This window comes from Bos taurus, chromosome 3, assembly GCF_002263795.3.
Source record: "Bos taurus isolate L1 Dominette 01449 registration number 42190680 breed Hereford chromosome 3, ARS-UCD2.0, whole genome shotgun sequence".
In the NCBI taxonomy this organism is placed as follows: domain Eukaryota; kingdom Metazoa; phylum Chordata; class Mammalia; order Artiodactyla; family Bovidae; genus Bos; species Bos taurus.
In genome coordinates this window covers 4490657-4500013 of record NC_037330.1, presented here as the reverse complement: position 1 = coordinate 4500013, position 9357 = coordinate 4490657, and positions in this window count along the sequence as shown.

Sequence of the window (9357 nt, the reverse complement as noted above, 5' to 3'; positions counted from 1 at the left end):
ATAGCAACACTTCCCTTCAAGATTGGCACTGTAATATGTATCTTATGGAAGAGGACACTGAGGTTCAGAGATATAGTGTACTGAATTCTGTCCTCACTAAAATATGTTGAAGTCCTTACTCCAGTTATCTATAAAGGTGACTTTATTTGCAAATAGGGTCTTTGCATATGTAATCCTGGGCTTCCCAGGTGGCGCTAGTTGTAAAGAACTCACATGCCAATGCTGGAGTAAGAGACTCCGGTTGGATGTCTGGGTTGGGATGATTCCCTGGGGGAGTGCGTGGCAACTCACTCCAGTATTCTTTCCCGGAGAATCCCATGGACAGAGAAGCCTGGAGGGCTATAGTCCTTAGGATCCCACAAAGTTGGACACAACTGAAGCAACTTAGAACTAACACCCAAAAAAGATGCTCTTTTCATTATAGGGGACTGGAAAGCAAAAGTAGGAAGTCAAGAAACACCTGGAGTAACAGGCAAATTTGGTCTTGGAGTACAGAATGAAGCAGGGCAAGGCTAATACAGTTTTGCCAAGAGAACACACTGGTCATAGCAAACACCCTCTTCCAACAACACAAGAGAAGACTCTATACATGGACATCACCAGATGGTCAACACCGAAATCAGACTGATTATATTCTCTGTAGCCAAAGATGGAGAAACACTATACAGTCAGCAAAAACAAGACCAGGAGCTGACTGTGCCTCAGATCATCAACTTCTTATTGCCAAATTCAGACTTAAATTGAAGAAAATAGGGAAAACCACTAGACCATTCACGTATGACCTAATTCAAATCCCTTATGATTATACAGTGGAAGTGAGAAATAGATTTAAGGGCCTAGATCTGATAGAGTGCCTGAAGAACTATGGACGGAGGTTCGTGATATTGTACAGGAGACAGAGATCAGGACCAACTCCGTGGAAAGGAAATGCAAAAAAGCAAAATGGCTATCTGGGGAAGCCTTACAAATAGCTGTGAAAAGAGAGGCAAAAAACAAAGGAGAAAAGGAAAGATATACCCATTTGAATGCAGAGTTCCAAAGAATAGCAAGGAGAGATAAGAAAGCCTTCCTCAGTGATCAGTGCAAAGAAATAGAGGAAAATAATAGAATGGGAAAGACTAGAGATTTCTTCAACAAAATTAGAGATACCAAGGGAACATTTCATGCAAAGATGGGATCAATAAAGGACAGAAATGGTATGGACCTAACAGAAACAGAAGATTTTTAAAAGGGGTGGCGAGAATATACAGAAGAACTGTACAAAAAAAGATCTTCATGACCCAGATAATCACGATGGTGTGATTACTGACCTAGAGCCGGACATCCTGGAATGTGAAGTCAAGTGGGCCTTAGAAAGCATCACTAGGAACAAAGCTAGTGGAGGTGGTGGAATTCAAGTTGAGCTATTTCAAATCCTGAAAGATGATGCTGTGAAAGTGCTGCACTCGATATGCCAGCAAATTTGGAAAACTCAGCAGTGGCCACAGGACTGGAAAAGGTCAGTTTTCATTCCAATCCCAAAGAAAGGCAATGCCAAAGAATGCTCAAACGACCGCACAATTGCACTCATCTCACACACTAGTAAAGTAATACTCAAAATTCTCCAAGCCAGGCTTCAGCAATACGTGAACCGTGAACTTCCAGATGTTCAAGCTGGTTTTAGAAAAGGCAGAGGAACCAGAGATCAAATTGCCAACATCCAATGGTTCATCGAAAAAGCAAGCGAGTTCCAGAAAAACACCTATTTCTGCTTTAATGACTATGCCAAAGCCTTGCACTTTGTGGATTACAATCAACTGTGGAAAATTCTGAAAGAGATGGGAATACCAGACCACCTGACCAGCCTCTTGAGAAATCTGTATACAGGTCAGGAAGCAACAGTTAGAACTGGACATGGAACAACAGACTGGTTCCAAATAGGAAAAGGAGTACGTCAAGGCTGTATATTGTCACCCTGTTTATTTAACTTGTATGCAGAGTACACCATGAGAAACGCTGGGCTGGATGAAGCTCAAGCTGGAATCAAGATTGCTGGAAGAAATATCAATAACCTCAGATATGCAGATGACACCCTCCTTATGGCAGACAGTGAAGAACTAAGAGCCTCGTGGTGAAAGTGAAAGAGGAGAATGAAAAAGTTGGCTTAAAGCTTAACATTCAGAAAACTAAGATCATGCCATCCAGTTCCATCACTTTATGGCAAATAGATGGGGAAACAGTGGAAATAGTAGCTGACTTTATTTTGGGGGCTCCAAAATCACTGCAGATGGTGACTGCAGCCATGAAATTAAAAGATGCTTATTCCTTGGAAGGAAAGTTATGACCAACCTAAACAGCATATTAAAAAGCAGAGACATTACTTTGCCAAAAATGTCAGTCTAGTCAAGGCTATGGTTTTTCCTGTGGTCATGTATGGATGTGAGGGTTGGACTGTAAAGAAAGCTGAACTCAGAAGAATTGAAGCTTTTGAACTGTGATGTTGGAGAAGACTCTTGAGAGTCCCTTGAACTGCAAGGAGATCCAACCAGTCCATCCTAAAGGAGATGAGTCCTGAATTTTCACTGGAAGGACTGATGCTGAACCTGAAACTGCAATACTTTGGCCACCTGATGCAAAGAACTGACTCATTTGAAAAGATCCTGATGCTGGGAAAGATTGAAGGCAGGAGGAGAAGGAGACAACAAAGGATGAGATGGTTGGATGGCATCACCAACTCAATGGAGATGAGTTTGAGTAAACTCTGGGAGTTGGTGATGGACAGGGAGGCCTGGCATGCTGCAGTCCATGGGGTTGCAAAGGGTTGGACAAGACTGAACTGAACTGAACTGAACTGAAGCAACTTAGCATGCATGGGTGCATATGTAATCCTTTTAAGAGGAGATCATACTTGATTAGGGTGAGCCTAAATCCAACCTCTGATATTCTAAATCCAATGAGGACATAGATACACCCAGAGTGAAAATGGCCATGTGACAGGGGAGGCAGAATTTGGAATAACGAAGCTATAAGCCAAAGGATACCAAGGATTGCCAGCAACCTCCAAAAATTGGGAAGACTCAAAGAAGTTTTTTCCCTGGATTCTTCAGAAGGAGGATAGCCTCAGTAATACCTTGATTTTGAACTTCTAACCTCTAGAACTAAGAGAATAAATTTCTGCTCTTTTAAGTCACCTGGTTTGTGGTTATTTGGTATGGAAATTACTACAAAGGTTTAAATAATTTGCTCTCTATAACATAACTGGAAGCAGTGGGACCTACAAGAAAACATTTCATTTAACTTGTGCATTGGAGCAGCTTCAATATAACCCAAGTATAGTGAGTTGAACAGTCACTCCAAATTCTTCATTTATTCTACAAGTTTTTTAAGTATTGATACACTCCAAGATAAGAGCTTTCATGGAGCTCCCATGGAGCTCCCAATCTATTTTGTGGTTCCTGAAAAGCAGCATAGGATATCATTATCCCTTACTCTCTTTTCTTTAATATCCCTAGAAAAGTTGTTTCCCCCCACCCCGCCCCCCGCTAGTTAACAGATATCTACTTTAGCTCTTATTTTGATTCAGTGGTTTACAATGATTACTCCCATCTTTTGGCCTAAAATGCTCCTACTAAGAAGTAAGCTGTCCAAAAAAAAAAAAAAATTAAAAAAAAAAGAAGTAAGCTGTCAGTCTTATTGTTGAAAGTAATATATGAGGGAGTTCCCTGGCAGTCCGTGGTTAGGACACAGGATTTTGTCCTGCCAAGGAACTGAGTTCAATAGTTCAGCCCCTGGTGGGGGAACTAAAATCCCACAAGCCATGAGGTGCAGCCAAAAAAAAGTAATGTATGTATTTCTCTCGGAGAAGGTGATGGCACCCCACTCCCGTATTGTTGCCTGGAAAATCCCATGGATGGAGGAGCCCGGTAGGCTGCAGTCCATGGGGTTGCTAGGAGTCAGACACGACTGAAACGACTTAGCAGCAGCAGCATGTATTTCTCTGACCGTTCTTAGATTTCCTTTTTCATCGGTTTTCAGTAGTTATATATACTATCATGTGCCTCGATATAGTTTTCTTTTAATTTATCATGCTTGGAGTTCACAAGTATTCTTAAATTTTTGGCTTGATGTCTTACATGGCTTTAGAAAGTTTCAGCCCATTTCTTTTCTTTCTTCTTTTCTCTTTTTTTAATAGGTAAGAACTGGGTTTGTTTACAAAGGTACACATTTTGTATCTTTTTGCCTTTTCATACTGTTCATGGGGTTCTCAAGGCAAGAATGCTAAAGTGGTTTGCCATTCCCTTCTCCAGTGGACCACGTTTTGTCAGAACTCTCCACCATGACCCGTCCATCTTGGGTGGCCCTACACGGCCTGGCTCAGAGTTTCATTGAGTTAGACAGGGCTGTAGTCCGTGTGATCAGTTTGGTTAGTCTTCCGTGATTGTGGTTTTCATTCTGTCTGCCCTCTGATAGATTTCAATGGATGTGAGTTTGAGCAAACTTCAGGAGATGGTAAAGAACAGGGGAGCGTGGTATGCTGCAGTCTATGGAGTTGCGAAGTCAGACATGACTGAGTGACTAAACAACAACATTAACACACATTTCATGGACAGCATGCGGTCCATCTCAAAAGATAAGAACAGCCTTAGGAGAAACACACTTTACAATAGAGTGTGGCCCATCTCAGAAGACTGCTGCTGCTGCTGCTAAGTCGCTTCAGTCGTGTAGAGACCCTAAAATATAGGGTGGTTAGTTTTTATGAGCTGGGCATAGGCTAACGAATAGGCAGATTATTTCAACTGTTTTGGGGAAGGGGCAGAGATTTCCAGGAACTGGGCCACCACCCTCTGTCTGACCTTTCATGGTTGGTCTCAGAACTGTCCTGGCACTGGTGGGTGGGTCATTTAGCATGTTAATGCATGGTGATGAGTGTATGACAAAGCCCATTTCATTTCAAACACGGCTTTTGACCTACTATATCTCTCATCTCCTTTTACAACTCCAATTACATGTATATTGAGCCTGTCATTATGTCCCATTTATATCATACGATCTTTCCTGTAATATCCATCTTTATTCTTTCTACACTTCAGTCTACTGACATCTCCTGGGTTACAGTCCTCTCTTCAGCTACATCTATTTTACTGGTAAACTTGTGAATTGCACTCTAAATTTTAGTTATTAGGCTGCTCAATTCTAGGATTTCCTTTTGGCTATAGATTACAATTCTCTACCAAATCTCTCCATATTTTTTTATATTTTCTTGAACATATAAATCACACATTTTAAAGTCTACATGCAATAACTCTAATATCTGAAACTCCTCTGTGGGTCTGATATGTATCTATTTTTTCTCCTGGTTTTTGCTTATTTGGCCTTGTTTATCAGTATGCCTATTTTTTTTTTTTTTAAATAATGATTAATGTGCATGAAAAATTGTAGAGGTAACATGAGACTCAGACTGAGGTCAGATATTTCTGGAAAGGATGTGTTTTCACTTCTGAGAGGCAGATAGACAGAGTCAAATCAACTTAACCCAACCTGTAATTGTGCTAATTAGAATCTGGATTTCATGTTTTGTGAGGGCTCTTCTAGGTTTTGAATCACCTTTTTCTAATATAGCACAGAGGCATATACCATACTCCTTCCCTCTTAGCGGGCCTGAACTGTAATTTTTAAATCTTCCTAACACTGTGAGACTATTTATTCAGTTTCTCAGTCTCTCGACAGCCACTTAAAAATTAGCTGAATGACCCGAAAGGCAAAACAAAGCCGAAAGCTAGGCTTACCTTTCAGAACTTTCCTTGTCTTCTGGATCCTAGGGTCTTAGGTCTTTGCTCAGTAAATTTCAAATACCTTCAAACAGATTTTTTAATTTAACTCTTTCCAGTTGTTATTGTCAGGAGTATTTGTCAGAGACAGGCTAGTCAGGACTGCTTGCTTTTTGTAGCCTTGGAGAACTGAGTCAGATGGGTCTCATTCTATAGCGAAAAAAAGAAACAGATTTCAGCTCTTCTGTTCTTAAATAAGCCTCCAGTAAAGAGAGTGAGCCTCTCCTTACTTGTGTAGGTTGTTACAGGTATCACCTATGCCTGTGAGAAAGCAAGGTGTTATGGGTACAGGTGTAACAGCTCTCATTTATCCTTCACTCTTGATTTGTCCAGACAAGAAGACTAAATCTAGCAGAACTGTGAATCCGTGTCCCCTCTCTATTCTCTGTCCTATCTGATAAATAATACCTTGCTTTCAGTTACCTCACAATTTGGGAAAATGTCAGATAAAACAACCCTTTAATATCTACTAATGTAAGTAGTTAATATTGATCTGAGAAAGATATTGCTATTAACTTATATATTTAATATCAACTTTATAAAATGTGATGCAATGAAGAGAAACATAAAATTTTCCATTATATCATATCATTAGTCTATTTAACTATTTTATGCTGCCTTGAAATTTGTCAAAATCCAAAGTGCTAATTCAGGAATGTAAAGTTCATTGATTTCAATTTATTTTTATCTACATATAAATATAAAGAGAAGTTTTGGGCAGTTAGTTGTATAATTGAATTCTACTACTTTTGAATTTTAAATCTCCTGATACAACACTTTCAAAGAAGATAACTTTGAATAGAATTTTGGAGCTAGAAAGGATCTTAGGTGTCTTTGTAGTCAAACTCTTTTCTGAAATATAAATCCCTCCCTTCAAAAATAATTGTCTGAAAACATTTCAACTTTGTGTATAAAGACGGAGGTTCAACTTATTAATTAGAAAAAAATAAACAAGGACAGAAGAAAACACCCCGTAGTTGAACTCTCTCCTTTCTTTCCTCTTTCCTAGATCTGCTGAGATGCTTCCTCGTGCTAGCCATCCCGGCACTGCAGCTCCCCTCAGGGCACTCACAGGCCACTAGCAGATACTCACCCAAACACAAAGGGTTATGTGAAGAGCATACACGGGTCCCAGAAGAATTAATGATTAATTTTGCCTGAGGAAGTCAGAAAGGAATTTGAGCTGGGTTTAGCCAATGAAGAGAGAGAGAAAGATACTTCAGGGAGAGCACCTTCTGTTTTCTAGAATTATTTTTGACACACTTGGGAAGCAGAAGTTCAGTGTAGAAGCAACGATAGGAAATAGGGCTATAGATATGACATGGGAATAGATTTTGAAAGTCCTAATCTGCTATGCAAAGGAATTTGAACATTATCCAAATGCAAAGCTTCTAAAAAACCAGTGTGGTGTTCAAGGAAATCATTCAGGATCTAAGCCATTTCTAGATTCCTTTTCCACCATCTGTAGCAACACCTTTCATTCTCATGGTCTAAAGATGGCAATTTTACCTCCAGGTATTACCTCCATGTTCAAGCAATAAATAAGACAGGGAAAAAGGCATGAGTATGCTAAATTGTCCAGTGTTAGTGCTAAAAGCTTTCTCAGAAGCTCAGACCACTAAGTTTCTTTTATCCCATTGCCCAGAATTATGACACTTGACCTCGCCTAAATGCAAAGGAGGCCTGGGAGATTTAGTTATTTGCCAGGTACCTTGCTGTCAAAATAAACTGTGATTTATAGGAAAGAATATTTGTTGGGACATACAGCTAGCTGAGTCTGCCAGACACATTTCCCTTTTAAAAAAATTTTTTTTATTGAAGTATAGTTGATTTACAATGCTGTGCTAATTTCTGTTCTACAGCAAAATGACTCTGTTATACATGTATATTCTCTTTCATATTCTTTTCTATTATGGTTTATCACAGGATGTTGAATATAATTCCCTGTGCTATACAATAGGACCTTATTGTTTATCCACATATTTTGCTTTTAAATATAAAAAGGTAGAATGTTTTCTTATGGGTCATAATTTCTACTGATGTTTTTGATACAGTGTCGTCTCTCAACATCTATTAAAGGGATTGATTCCAGGACCCTTGTAGGGATTGGTTCCAGGACCCTTGTAGATACCAAAATCCACAGGTGCTCAAGTCCCTTATATAAAACAGCATAGTATTTACATATAACCTAGGTACATCCTCCTCTATACTTCAAATCGTCTCTAGATAACTTATAATACTGAACAAAATGGAAATAGTTGTAAAAATACAATGTAAATGGTTGCTGACATGCAATGAATTCAAGTTTTGCTTTTTGAAGTGATGGAATTCTTTTTTGGCGTTTTTGTATCTGTCATTGTTTGAATGCAGGGATGTAGAACTTGTGAATACACAGGCTGGCTGTGCCAGTACACTAAAAATAGAGGAAAGGAGGCAGAGAGATTCTAAAGGAGGAAGGCCACCTGAGAATAGGAGTCTAACTTTTCTCCAGGTTCAAGTGAATTTCTAACCTGTTCCTTTTTCGCCTTCTAGCTGCTCACTTTTGTGGAATAAAAGAAGTGCTTAGGGTTCCAAGAAAATACTGATCCAAAAAGGCTGGACTTGAGAACAGAGCAGCCTGGATTTGTGTTGCTGGAGCAAACAGAGATAGGCTGAATTTTACCTATTAACTCATTAGAAAAAAATGGAGGACACTTGAAGTTAACCAGGACAATCAAACTCTCCATCTTGATTCTTAATTCCAAAAATGTTACCAATTTCTTCATCAATCCCCTTGCAATGTGATTTTGCAACCACTATCGTCAAAAAATGGTGTTGGTAGTGCCAATTTCCCAGCTGTAAAATGTGGGCTGATCTTGGGGCGTGGTTTGGTCAAGGGAATGCTGTGGATATATGTCAGGTCTCAAAAGACTGTGTACTTTCATTTTCTCTCTTTGAACCCTCAGTTTGGTTCAGTTGCTCAGTCGTGTCTGACTCTTTGCGAACCCATGAACTGCAGCACGCCGGGCTGTCCTTCACTGTCTCCCAGAGCTTGCTCAAACTCATATCCATTGAGTCAGTGATGCCATCCAAACCTCATCCTCTGTCATCCCCTTCTCCTCCTGCCTTCAATCTTTCCCAGCATTAGTGTCTTTTCCAATGAGTCGACTTTCCTGCTCAGGTGACCAAAGTATTAGAGTTCAGCATCAGTCCTTTCAATGAATATTCAGAGTTGATTTCCTTTAAGACTGACTTGTTTGATTTTCTTGCAGTTCAAGAGACTCTCAAGAGTCTTCTCCAACACCACAGTTTGAAAACATCAATTTTTTTGGTGATCAGCCTTCTTTATGGTCCAACTCTCACAGTCAGTACATGACAACTAGAAAAACCATAGCTTTGCTGTTGTCAGCAAAGTAATAGCTCTGCTTTTTAAAACGCTTTGAACCCTGGAGACCATGTAATCATGTCTGAGCTAGACTACTGGATGACAAAAAGGCAAGATCCAATCATGATGTTACCCCAGACCATAGCAAACAAGCCATCAGACATTCGAGAGAAGCCATTGTAGACA